A 13,179-nucleotide genomic window follows, 5' to 3' on the forward strand; every position below is an offset into this window, starting at 1 on the left:
GGGCAGAGAAGTTTCTCATGGTGACCTCCTTCCTACCATCCCTGTGCCGGAGGGACGGTGAGGATGGGGCTGCAAGGAACTGAGCTTCCTGTGCCAGCCTGGCACGGTACATGCCCAATATGTGCCCAGGGAGCCCACTGAGTCCCACATTTCCTGGTTCCTTGAGCACGCTCCTGCTTGAGAAACACATCCGAATTTTCCAAATTTGCCAGGTCCATGTGGACACCGTGGGAGCTTCCTCCAAAGGGAGAAGACAGCCATGAAACCCAGAAAAACAGCCCTGGAAATTTCAAAGCATGGGGATTGCAAGATGCAAAAGGCAGCAGGAGAAAAAGCATCTGTGAGGAACAAAGTGATCACCAGGCAGTGTTTGCAGCAGTCTAGCAGCAGACCTCGCTCCCAGGCTCTCAGATGGAGATGAAGAGACTTATTAAAATGCAGAAAAGACAGAGATTCTCAATAAATTTGCCTGTCCAGCATTTGGAAGGAAGCAGGGCTAATGGCACTTGAGACTGAAAGCACTTCCACCCTCTATTAGTAACCAAGGAGGATGTTCAGCAGCAGCTGTTGGAGATGGCTCTTGTTAAATCCTCAGGCCTGGAAAACACACGCTCAGTGTCTCCAGAGAGGGGTCTGAGCAGGGACCTAGCTTGTGGTGGTGTTTGTTTTTTTAAATACTACCATATTAGAGGAATTGCAAAGGTTCTTCCTTCTCATCCAGTCCTGGCACATGCCCCACATTGCTCCCTCCTTGGAGAGGCAGCTGTGCTGGGGTTTGACAAAGGTCTGTGGTCCATGCAGGACCCCAGCACCTCCTCACCATTTGCTGGGCCTGTTTCTCCTCCAGGCTGCCCCCTGTTCCCTGATCTGTGCCTCTGAGTGATCCCCTTCTCACCTCAGGCTTCAGCAGAGCTTGGAGGGGGATCAAAGTCCCTGGACTCACCTGAGCCCTCAGATTTGGGCTTCCCCTTGGCCAAGCCTCCCAGGCAGCAGGTGGAGAGAGCACAGCTGAGGTGAGAGCCCCCTGGGAGACTCCTTTGTGCTTGGGGAGCTTTAGGGAGCTCCAGAAGGAGACCCAATGACCTTACCACCTGCAAGGCCTGGCACAGGCACAGGCTGCTCATGTTCTTTTCTGCAGTCACGACGAGAGGCTGGTGACATCGCTCTGTTCACAGTGCCTCACTTCAGGCTTGGAGGAGCAGTGGCAGATTTCTACATTCTCCTGCCAAAGCCAGAATCTGTCTGCAGCTCGTGCTGCAGCTGGTGCTGCTCCAGTCCCAAGTGTTTGCACTCTCCCTACCTTATTCCTGTTGGGACCCAGGTTTGGTGGCTGCACTGCAGAGATTGACCCCGACACCTGGGTGGTGGCTGTGATGCCACTGTGCCTGTGGGTCGCTGTGACAGATGGCTGTCATGGGGTGCTGCAGGGACTGGCAGATGGGAGAGGACGGGGGAGCACAGGCTGCACCGCTTGCGTGCCAGACTCCACATTTCAGCTTCTCTCTGATGCATCCCCAGGTAGGACGTGCAGCCCTGGGGGCTGCCTGCTGCTGGCACTGCCCAGGAGGGAGGGAAGGATGGCTGTGAAGCTGCACACAGTCCTCAGACAGGAATATAACAACCCATGGCTGTGCAGAAGTGATTTATGGTTCACTCTGAGGGAACAGCGGAGGCAGAAGGGCTCTCTGCAAGGATGCAGGGCTGGTCCTCTGCACTGGAATCTGCTCCCACCCTCTTCTCCACCTCTGATGGCTCCAGGAGCTCTTTGCTGAGATCTCCAGGCTGGTGCTGACAGCATTGCCCTTCCTCTTACCAAAGGAACTGCTTGCCTGGGTAAATCCAGACAGGTCAGAGCACGCACCAGGAAGAAGAATCCAGGTAATGTCTTCCGGGCTGCTGCCAGCCCAGCGGAGAGCTGTGTGCATCCTCATCCATCCTCCGGGGCCCGAGGAGCCGCTTCAGCTGCCTGGAGTGTTCCTGGTGCCCACCCCAGCTGGGGACAGGAGCCCTGTGTGGCGGCAGCCGGGCCAAGAGCAGCCCACAGCATTCCCTGGGCTGAGGAGGGATGGTGCCAGGTGTCATGGCAAGGCTTCCCCTCTGGTTTAACCTCGGGTGGTGCGGACACAGCAGCTTCCTGTGAGTCAGAGTCCCTGCCCCTGCACACTCCCGGCTGACTCAGCCCGGCTCATGTGGGGGCTGAAGCTGGCACTCGCCCACGTGTCACCTGAGTCAGGTGCTGGGTCCATCCACTCCATCCACCCTGGCCTGCAGGGAAGCCTGCAGCTCCTGAATCTCCAGCTGCTTCTTCCCAGCTTCAAACAAAAGCCATTTGCAGGAGGTTTGGAGTGGATGTGTGCCTGCTCCTTTCCTCCCCAGCAGCAACCCACATCCACCCCACTGTGCAGCACAGCAGGGACCGAGGGGATGTCACCTCTGCTGGGTGACAGCCGAACCATCTCCGGGCTCCGGGTACAGCAGGGGACATGAGGACTGGAAGGTGGCAACTGTGGCACCAGAATTGCTTCCTGGGAGGCAGCCAGGGAGTCCCAGGCTGATAAATGACACATCTGTTCTCTGCAAATGAACAAAAATTGGCATACGGAGGAGGAAACTGGCATCGTTAGGGAACAGATGGATAAATATGACATATTGGGGAAGAGTTGATACAGCTCTCTTGCAGTGAATTTCTCTTTTCCACAGCGAGTGCTTTCTTGGAAAAAGCCAGCAGGCCCCTGAGGTGATCCAGCAGAAGTCCCTGCGTTTCCACACGCAGATCTTTGGCAAGATGAGGTCAACGGCAAAATCTGCAATAATATTGAATTATTCTGGAAATTGTGGATGCGTGCTGAGCATTGCAGGAGGACTTTGAGAGGCTTAGGAAGCTGACAATAAAATGAGACAAAAGCCAGTGTTAGGGGAAACCAAGCCCAGGCTCTTGTCCACAGTGATGGGTTCTGAGACTGGGAGCTCTGACAGTCTGTGAAACTGCCCCCTCAGCAAAAGTCAAAACCTCAAAGCCTCTCTGACAAGCTGATAGGAAGGGTCAGCCAGAAGGAGAGATGAAATCAGAGATGTCACTATTCCCCAGCCAGTCCCAGTCTACATGCATTTCTGGTCCCCCTGTTCCAAGGATACAGCAGAGCTGGAAAATGTGCACACAAGGGCAGCAGGAGGATCCAAGGTCCCTGCACACGGGGTCCCTGAAGGACCAGGGCTCTTTGGCACAGGAAGGAGACAGCTGGGATCACAGAGCAGAGATCTGCACAGCAGGGGGAGGTGGGAGAGGCTGAAATAACAGTGATAACACTCAGCACACAGGGGCCCTCCCTGCCAGGGGCTGCTGCAGATGCTGCGTGGTTTAGGAACAAAACCACACAAATCCACAGGAAAAAAATCCATAAATACATATTAAATACAAAGACTAGCACAAAGGAGAGTTGTGAGATTTTAGAGGCAGGGATGGTGTCCAGGGAAAGTGTTGGTACACATTTGCACCAGGACACCATCAAAGCCTGGGTAGGATATGCACAAAGCATGTGGAGCAAATTTCTGCAGGCACTTTTTGCAGCTTTCCAGCTTTTCTGTGAAAAAAAAAAAAATGTTATGCAGTTGATAGTATAATTGAGGCAATGCTAATTGACCAAAAGAAGAGATGACAACTTGCTGAAAGACTTGGAGCCAGATCCATTGGTCATCACCTGGAGGCTGGTCCCTGCCTCTGCTCTCTGCCCTGACAGCCTCAGCACCCCGAGTGTCACAGCTGCTCTGTATGTGGTCCATCATCTCATTAACACTTTGACGAGGTGTGGAGAGCACTGGGAAACTTCATTTCCACAGGTTCAGGTGCAGCACGCTGGAGACAGGCCAGTGAGAGAGCTGGGTGACAGGAGAGGAGAGAAAAATGACTGCAGGATTGACACCCAGAGGGGGGAAACGCTTCTTTCACTGACAAATGCAAGGTTGGAGGGAAATTTCCAAGCAGCCATTATGTAAACTCTGATGTTTTTGGTTTTTTTTTTTTTGTTTTGTTTTTTTGCAAAATCATTTTGTGTGGGCTCAAGTCCCAGAGAGCTGAATTCTCCCCACTCAGGTCTCATGGGGACAGGGGAAGCAAGACATAGGATCTTTCCTGGAACAAAACCAGGATGATGACAGGAAAACCTCATGCAGATGCTGGCTTGGTGGCAACAGCTCTGTGATATCATGCAAATTGCATGGCCTCACCCAGCCAGCCACTCCACACTCTGACAGCCAGGTGGATGCTCTGGGGCTTCAACCACAGCACAAATTCAGTCCTTTCATTGCTGGCCCTCCATTTTTGGCTTTTATTTGCTCCTACCAAAAGGTTTGATCCTGCAAGGACAAAACAGCATCCAGCTGGGATAAAATGCCTGAATCCCTCCTCTGAATGAATGAAGGAAATGGGACCAGCTGTGAGAGCATGGATCTGAACTCAATAGCAAGTGGTAAAGTGGAATTGATTGGGGCTGCCTGCCCTCATCGATCTGAGGCTGAGCAAACGAAGGAGCTGCAGCATTTGCAGCTCAATCAGAGCCATGAGCTGCTGGGGGCTGTGCTGGGGGCTGGCAGGGGACCTCAGTGCCCCAGGAAGGGGTTAATGGTGGGTTTGATTAATCCAGCTGCAACAGCCATGCTCTCACAGCTGGGTCCTTCTCCAGACAGCTTTGTGTTGCCTGTGGGCAACACCCACCCTGGTATCTCCTTATATCTCTTAATAGGGCTGTCATCAGCTGTCAGGAAGATGGGCTCAGTGCACAAGAGCAAAACAGTGGCCATTGCTCCCACAGAGAGGGGATCAATTGCAATTGCCACCAGCCCAATTTCTCTGGAAGGGCTGAGAGGCAGAAAATGAAGGTGAATTCAGAGATGAGTGCAAGAAGTGTGGAGGTGAGGGCTGGCAGCTCATGGGGGCCTGTCCTCTGCCCACTCAGCAGCACAAGCCTGGGTTAAGGCTGGCTGTGTGCAGGCCATAAATCCCTGCAGCAGGAGGAGGCTCCTGCTGTGCACACAGAGTGGGAGCTGGGGCTGGCAGCTGGGATCAGGCAGGGCACACACAGACATGCCCAGCTTTTATTTAGGGCTGCAGGATGGCTGGATCTCCCCTGGGACACTTTCCTCACGTTCCATCTTCAGCTGGATGCTGGACACACCAGGGAAGAGCTCAAGAGGCTGCCCTAGGCTGTGCTCCCTGGGTTTTGGACAGGGATAAATCCCTGCTCCATACATCTTGGGTACCATTTTCTTTGATTTCTGAGTGTTGGACCCAGGCAAGGGCATGTCAAAATACAAACAAGCAGACAATCTTTCTGTTAGATCCTGTTTGCCTTCCCTTCCAGTTTTCTTGCAGACTGGAAAATATCCTTTGAAGTTCAGGCTTTGGAAGAACCAGGACCCACCACATGTGCTGTTGTGGGCTCATAAAGCCTCTGGAGAGCATCACAGCTGAGCACTCGTGTCAAGGAATGCTCAAGTTCTTCTCATTCAGTCCTCAGTGCATGTCTCATGAGCTACAATCACAGAATGGTTTGGGTTGGAAGGGACCTTAAAGCTCATCTCAATCCACCCTGCCATGGGCAGGGACACCTTCCACTATCCCAGGGTGCTCCAAGCCTGTCCAGCCTGGCCTGGAGCACTTCCAGAGATGGGGAAGCCACAGCTTCTCTGGGCAATCTGTGCCAGGATCTCAACACCCTCTCAGACAATAATTCCTTCCCAATATCCCATCTGACCCTGCCCTCTGGCTGTGGGAAGCCATTCCCCTTGTGTTGTTGCTCCAGGCTTTGTCCAAATCCCCTCTCCAGCTCTCCTGGAGCCCCCTCAGGCCCTGCCAGGGGCTCTGAGCTCTCCCTGGAGCCTTCTCTTCTCCAGGTTAAGCCCCCCACTTCTCCCAGCCTGGCTGCAGAGCAGAGGGGCTCCAGCCCTCAGAGCATCTCTGTGGCCCTAGAAGAGGATGGTGGGGACAGAATGAGGTCAGGTTGATGGCAGTTGTCTCCCAATTCAGGTGTTTTGTCCTTCACTCCTAAATCCCACACAAACCTTCACCTTCAAGTTGTCCCAGCCCCAGAGCCTTTCCCTGCTCCTGCTCCAGCATCCAGCTCTGCCCCAGCAGCACCCATGGGATGCTGGCCATGATGGTAGAGTTGCTCTGATTTCCTTAGGAAGGAAGGTGGGATTTCCACAGCAGAGCAATTTCCAAGTTGGATTAGTGGCCTCTGAATAGGCAGAGAGGACAGCACTGGCCTGCACCCCTGCTTTTCCATCAGCAGCAAAGCACAGAGCACCTCCTCAGCTCCATCCTGCCTCCCCAGCACCAGCGCTGCTGCTGGGGCTGCTTCAGCAATCTGTGAGAAAAGAGGAGGTGGTGGGGATTCCTCTGCCTCCCAGCTGCCTTCCTGAGGCTGGGAAAGGACACCAGGGCCTGCCCCGCTGAGGGAGCAGCTGGGGAGCCTGCTCGAGGGGCAGAGCAGCCCAGGCAGCCGTGCAGTGATGAATTGCCCTTGTCCCTGTGCCAGCTGCAGGATTTATATTTGTGCCACAGAGTGGCAATGGCTGGGTACAGCAGCACTCTCCGTCTTGCTGCACTGGTGTTTTGACATTCCAGGCACCTTTAAAATCCCACTGAATACAACCCACAGGCATCAGAGGGCTCAGAGAAAGGACACTGAGGGGCAGAGCAGGGTGGGAAGAGCCTGGAGCAGCCATCCTGGCCGGGTGCTGACATCCCAAAGGGATCAGGTTACCCAGCAGGCACATGGGGCTCTCAGTGCTCCCACAAGCTCATCTCTTTTCCTCCATCCTGGCAGGTCCAAACCATCTGGACTAAAAAGCACATGGCAAAGGGTGGTTGGGGCCCTGACAACCAGGCAAGGTCCCTTAGGAGTGCTCTCATCCCAGTTCTGTTGGGACAGCAGCCTACAGCAGAAAGTTGGACAGGCCACCACCGATGCCAGCGATGGGTGGCAGCAGTTTCTCACCTCCTCCTTCTCATCCACACCCCATGCCTTATCTCTGGGCCCTTTTGCACCTCCCTGCTGAGTTCCATGTTTGGCTGACTCTCCTGGATGGCTGCAGTGTTATCTCAACCATGCCTGTTCCAGCAGTTGAGGTCATTGTAATTCTGTCAACTTCCACATTCTAGAAACATCTGCCAAGAAGTCAAATCACAGCCCGGCTGCCTCCAAATCACAGCCCTGCTGCCTCCTCCAGGGCACCAAGGAGCCCACACGTGGGCTGTGCCTCCTGCCAGACCAGGAGCTGGGATAAAGCCGTGGTGACACAGCCTCAGGGGTCCCACTCTGCCTGCCATGCAAATCCCTGAGCAGGAATCTCCTGGTCAGTGCCTGTGCCTCTGGGGGTTCTCTGTCCCCACCAGCCATGGACAGCATGTCCTGCCAGAGCGTGCCCCACTATCTCCTGTGGGTCCCACCACACTGTCATGCTCTACAGAGACTAACATGGAGCTGGGCTTATCCCTTCACCAGGGACACAGCTCATGGCATGGTGCCACTGTGGAGGAAGGCACAAGAGACCAGGCACAGGGCAGCACCAGGACTTCTTCCCTTCACAAGCTGATGACCTGGGATTCAGAGGTTGCAGTGATGCCACCTCTACAGCTCAGCTACACCTGTCCTGCAGGGGTCTGTTGGTTGGATTTGTGTCCTTGGTGCAGCAAAGAGGATGATGATGGTGTCAAACTCCTCAGGCATGAGAGGAGAACCATGTGTTTCCTTCCATTGTCACCTGCTTTGTTCCAGCATAAGGACACAGATGGGGACAGGGATGGACACAGATGAACAAAAGCAGCATCCCTGCAGCCCCATTAGAGGCATGGACTGGGATCCCCATGGACTGGGATCTTGGCACGTGGTCAGGAGAGGGAGAAAGGTGGGACTGGAGCAGGACAGTAGCACATGGGCACTCAGCTCATTCAGAGTGACACCCCTTCAGCATCTCCTGGCCAGACAGTTTGACATGGGAGAGCATCTCCCACTGCAAAGGTTCCCAACATTGCTGAGGGACCACTGGTGCACACCAGCAAACTGCTGAGGACAGGATGAGGTGGGCACAGACAAAGAGAGAACACAAAAAAACACAAAAAAACCATTCTGTCTTCCTCCACCACTCTGAGCTCTTTTGGGCTGGTTGTGAGAAAGATGAGCTCAGAGTGGCAGGAGCAATTACTTCACAGAGTAATCAAGGCACACAGGGCATTTCTCCAGTTTGCCCCAAGCCTCAGGAAGACCATTCTAGATGGAGGATTTTCCAGCTGCAGCAGATACACCAGGATGGATGGGGTGCAGGGACATGGCCAGCAGGGTTGTAGGAGTCCCCTGCCACTCCCTGTACCCCCTCCCATGTGTGTGTATGACACTCGATGAGCTCATTCCGTGTGAAGGAGCTGATGTTTCTATGACCAGCTCCAGTTCTTCAGAAGGAATGAGTCATGCTACGATAACTCTGAAATATTTTATGTCAGGAATTCTTTTTGATCCCAGGTGTTTGGAATTCTTTGCATATCTGTGAAAATGAAAGAACCTTTAGTACTGGGAGCAGGGAAGCAGCAGCAGTGGTGAGAGCAGAGCCTTTAGGTCTCGATATGTGCTCGAGCAGGAGAAACAAGGAGTCCGGCATAGTCTGATACCTGTTGCTGTTTCAGGGGCATAAAATCCTTAGTCTCTCTCTTTTCTCCCATCCCTCTGTGCCCAGTCGTCATTAATCCTGTGGTTGGGAGAAACTTTACTCCCTGAGAAATACGCAGGGGAGCGAGAGGTGAGGTTACAGCTCGAGGAACGGAGTTACCCCGGGATACGGAGATGAGGGGAAGGGCCGGGCTCAGGGTCAGAGCAGGGAGGGCTGAGGGCAGGGGATAAAGGTGAGCGCCGCCGTGGGGTCAGACACGGAGCGAGGCTCGGGGCTGGGGCCAGGCAGGGGCTGAGGGCCGTGAGAGCTCCGGGGCTCGGCCCGGGGCCCTTCACCAGCGCCCCGGCCCCGCACGGCGAGCACGGGACGGAGCTCCGGAGCTGCGCCCGGGGAATGCCCGAGTAGGGCGGAGCGGGAGCGCCCAGAGCAGACCTGGTGTGACAGGGGACACCCAGAGCGAGCCCCGCTGTGACACTGTTCACCCAGAGGCAGCCCCAAGTGTGACAAGGGGACACCCAGAGTCGGCCCCGCTCTGCCGCTCCCGCCTCGCCCACACCCGGTCCCGCCCCGCCTCACGTCAGCGCCCTCACACACAACTGCCGCCGCGCCGACCCGCCCGCACAGAGCCCCGGTAGCGCGCCGTGATCGTATAGTGGTTAGTACTCTGCGTTGTGGCCGCAGCAACCTCGGTTCGAATCCGAGTCACGGCATCGCCCGGCGGTACCACGGCACACGGGCTCTCTTTTTTTTGACGTTTTCTTGCTCTGCCGCCTCGTGCTCTGGTTTTTTGTCACGTCGCGCCAATATTTCATTTTTCTTTCTTGTTTTCTGGCGGTTGCCGGCGGGGCTGCGGGGCTGAGCTGGGCCCGGCGCGGGGGGGTCCGCGGGCGCCGGGGAGAGAAGGAGCGGAGGGACTGAAAACAAGAAAATAACACAAGATAAAAAAAGAACATAAAAGTAGAAATAATAAATTAAATAATAAAATTAAATTTTAAACACACGAAAATAAGAGGAGTCGAGAGAATAAGGTATAAAGTAAGAGTAAAATTAATATATATATATAAAATAGAATTTTAAAAAAAGTTAAAATAAAAGAAATATTTAAAAATTAATAAAATTATACAGCTTTATTAAGTAAAATAAAAGTAAATAAAATAACTACATAATTAAATTTAAAGTAATATAAAATTAACTATTAAAATGAACTATTAAAATAAAATATAATAGAAAAAACTAAACGAAAAATAACATTTGATGGCATGAACGTAAATAAAGAAAAAAAATCAAAAATTGAATAGAAGAAAATTAAAGAAAATATTATTAAGTATAAGAATAAAACAGTAAAAATTAAAAGTGAAAATGAAAATTAAGTTACGTTAAACAGATAAAATGAAATAGAATTAAATGAAAATAAATAAGCATGTTAAAATAAATTCAAAATAATAAAATTAAGTTCAAAATAATAAGAGAGAATAACAAAACTAAATTATGAAATAAAACCAAAGCGGCGTTTGAGGGGGGAAGAAGTGAAAAAAGAGAGCCCGTGTGCCGTGGTACCGCCGGGCGATGCCGTGACTCGGATTCGAACCGAGGTTGCTGCGGCCACAACGCAGAGTACTAACCACTATACGATCACGGCGCGCTACCGGGGCTCTGTGCGGGCGGGTCGGCGCGGCGGCAGTTGTGTGTGAGGGCGCTGACGTGAGGCGGGGCGGGACCGGGTCTGGGTGTGCCCGGTCACACTTGGGGCTGCCTCTGGGCGTGCCGTGAATGCCACACTGGGACTGGCTCTGGGTGACCCGTGAGTGACACAACACACCAGGCTGGCTCGAGGAGTGCCGTGAGTGTCACACCGGGGCTGCCTCTGAATGCCCTGTGAGTGGCACACCGGGGCTGCCTCTGGGTGTCCCCTGTCACAGCGGGGCCAGCTTGTCACACTGTCCCCTTGTCACACTGGGGCTTTCTCTGGGTGTCCCGTGTCACACCGGGGCTGGCTCTGGGTGACCCGTGAGTGCCACACGCGGGGCTGGGGGACCTCCCCGAGGCGCGGTGATGCAGCTTAGCCCAGCGTGGCAGCCGCCGCTTTCATGGTTTCTCTCTCCCTTTGTCACCCCACGCTGCCCGGCGCCATCGCGCCCTCGCTCCGCAGCCCTGGGCAGCTCTGGCGGGATTGGATTGGCCGAATCCTCAGGGAGAAGGCGCCGGGCTGGCACCGAGCGCGGTTTGTTTACGGGCGGCGTGTGGCACGTGGTGCCCTGAGCGCCCCGTGCTATCGCTAATCATCACCAATGCCTGAACTGATTCCTGCCAACCCCGGTTTGGCACCCTCGGAGCCACATCACCGCTCCCTGTGCAAACAAAGCGAGGGAGGTACCAGCAGAGTGCACAAACCTGGGCATTGGATTCCCATCATCTGCGTGGGAAGGCCGTTTCGGACACACAGTGCAAGGGGATGTGTTTGTTGGCTTCCACCCCGTCCCTCTCGGGTACCAGGGCACATGGCTTCATGCCACTGAAGCCTTGGAGGCCACGTGTGGCGGGCTCTGTTTTCCTTTGGGAAACATTTCCCGGGGTGGGGTAAAAGTTTGACTTCTACTTTCAATATCTCTCCTGCAGGCTCGTTTTGCCAAGGGGGAAAGTCCCGCGGCTGCCCCTCCTTTGGATGGCACGGTGCCCTGCCCGGCCGCGCCGCTGGGCTTCCCTGCCCGCCCTTCCGGGCAGCCGGGCGTGAGCCCGGGAGGAGCGACGGCCCCAGCCCAGCCCAGCTCTTTGGACCGAGCTGTTAATGGGTAACCGGACCCGGGCCCGGGAGCTGCGGGGCCGGCAGGGCTGAGGGTGAGTGCCGGGGGACGGCGGTGCCAGGGCGGGGGAGCCGTGAGGACACGCAGGGCACGAGGCCAGCGGGGGATGAGGGACACGGGGCAGGGGGTGCCGCGGGCACGCTGCTCCAGAGGCTGCGGGGGACACAAGGAGTGAGCAGGGACACAGGTATGCAGGGGGCACTGGGGACAGCCGTCTGCTTCCTCCTTCATTATCTGCCTGTCCCTGTGGTCCAGCTCCTGACGGGACAGCAGCCAATGAGACTGCACAAAAAAAAAGAGATTTTGGGGCTGGTAGGGTGAGGGACAAGGAGGTGGCATCAGCCCTGGTGTGCACTGAGCCTGAGATGGGGACACAGCCAGGGACCTGGGGTGGTCCTGGAACTCCGTGAGATCCTGGAGGGGTCGCTGAGCCCAGATGGGCACTGGGGAGTGTCCTTGGAGTGGTGATGGACTTGGGGCAGGGGCCCTCCTGATTTGTGCCAGGGTCCTGGAGACACATCCCTGAGCACCAGGAGCACCAGCGATGTTGGAGGCCCTGGGTTCCCACCATGGCCCTGAGTCCTGCCCTGCTGCTGAGGAGCCACAGGGACACACTGGGCCAGGACACTCCAGTGGTTCCCCATGGTGGCTCTGCCAGCCTGTGGAGCCCTGGCCACTCCACCTTCAGCTGCCATGAGGTCCCATGAGGACGTTCTCCACCTTCACCTGTTGCATATGGGGCTGAGCCCCTTCAATGGACACTGAGAGAAACCGGTGATGACCCTGTGATCTCCATCTTCTTCACACAGAGCTCTACAATTCTCCTCAAAGCAAAGGCAAGATCTTACTGCCTCTGTCCTCACACAGAAGCGCTTCTACAGTCGATCACTGCCTTGCCTGCGACTCTCTGCTCTTCCCTCAGCCTTCTCCAGGTAGGGGAACTGGGTGGGTGTCCAAACAGGATGCTCCGAGGGTTCCTGCCCTGGCATAACACTGCTTCTTCTGGGTTTGCTGGACCAGTTCTCCCAGTATGATTCTCTTTTAGGACCAATCCCTATGCAAACTATCAGTCATTCCTACCCCTCGTTCCTTCACTATGTTAATTATCAGCATGAAAGGATCTTCTTCCTCATCTTACTTGGTTGTATCAAGACCTTTTGAGGATGAAGGATACTTTTAGAAAAATCCCTCTCGCAAAGGTGTTGCGTTGTGATTTCAGATTTTACCTCAGAAACCTAGTCCCTCCCCTGATAATTCTCTCCCAGGTGTGTCAGTCACCTCTCCTTTCCCTGGAGCACTCTCTGTCAGTCCTGGCATTCCAGAAAGGCTTTGAGTGATTGGCAGATTCAAAGGATGCTCTCTACCCCCGGGGGGGACATTGGGCCATCCAGGTGTCCTTTGTCCCTTGAGACCTCCCCTCCTGTGCCTGGTTGGTGGCTCCCTACCCCTTCCCTCCCCTCTCCCCGGGGTTAAAAGGAACAGCAGCCACGAGGTCTGAGAGTTCTGTTGCTGCATTCAGAGCCCTGCTGGCCAGAATAAAGCTCTGGATCAAAACTCTCCATCAGAACCGACTCCTCTCCTTCACCATCACCATAAAGCTTCTCTGCCAAAGGCTCCATCCCGCCACCACCAGAGCTCCTGCAGGCCTGGATCTGCCTCCATGTGCCCAGCTGCAGCACCCAGCCAGCCAAAAGTGTCTCTGGGGTGAAACACCACA

General features: G+C 54.6%; 2 non-coding genes across 2 annotated transcripts; one reads left to right on the plus strand and one right to left on the minus strand.

Moving 5' to 3' along the window:
- The first annotated feature begins 9,299 nt into the window (after positions 1-9,299).
- On the plus strand, positions 9,300-9,371 carry TRNAH-GUG (transfer RNA histidin (anticodon GUG)). The gene has a single exon. It is a non-coding gene; the product is annotated as a tRNA-His (tRNA).
- An 857-nt stretch (positions 9,372-10,228) lies between these two features.
- On the minus strand, positions 10,229-10,300 carry TRNAH-GUG (transfer RNA histidin (anticodon GUG)). The gene has a single exon. It is a non-coding gene; the product is annotated as a tRNA-His (tRNA).
- Positions 10,301-13,179: the final 2,879 nt, after the last annotated feature.

This window comes from Zonotrichia leucophrys, chromosome 10 (assembly GCF_028769735.1).
Source record: "Zonotrichia leucophrys gambelii isolate GWCS_2022_RI chromosome 10, RI_Zleu_2.0, whole genome shotgun sequence".
Lineage (NCBI taxonomy): Eukaryota > Metazoa > Chordata > Aves > Passeriformes > Passerellidae > Zonotrichia > Zonotrichia leucophrys.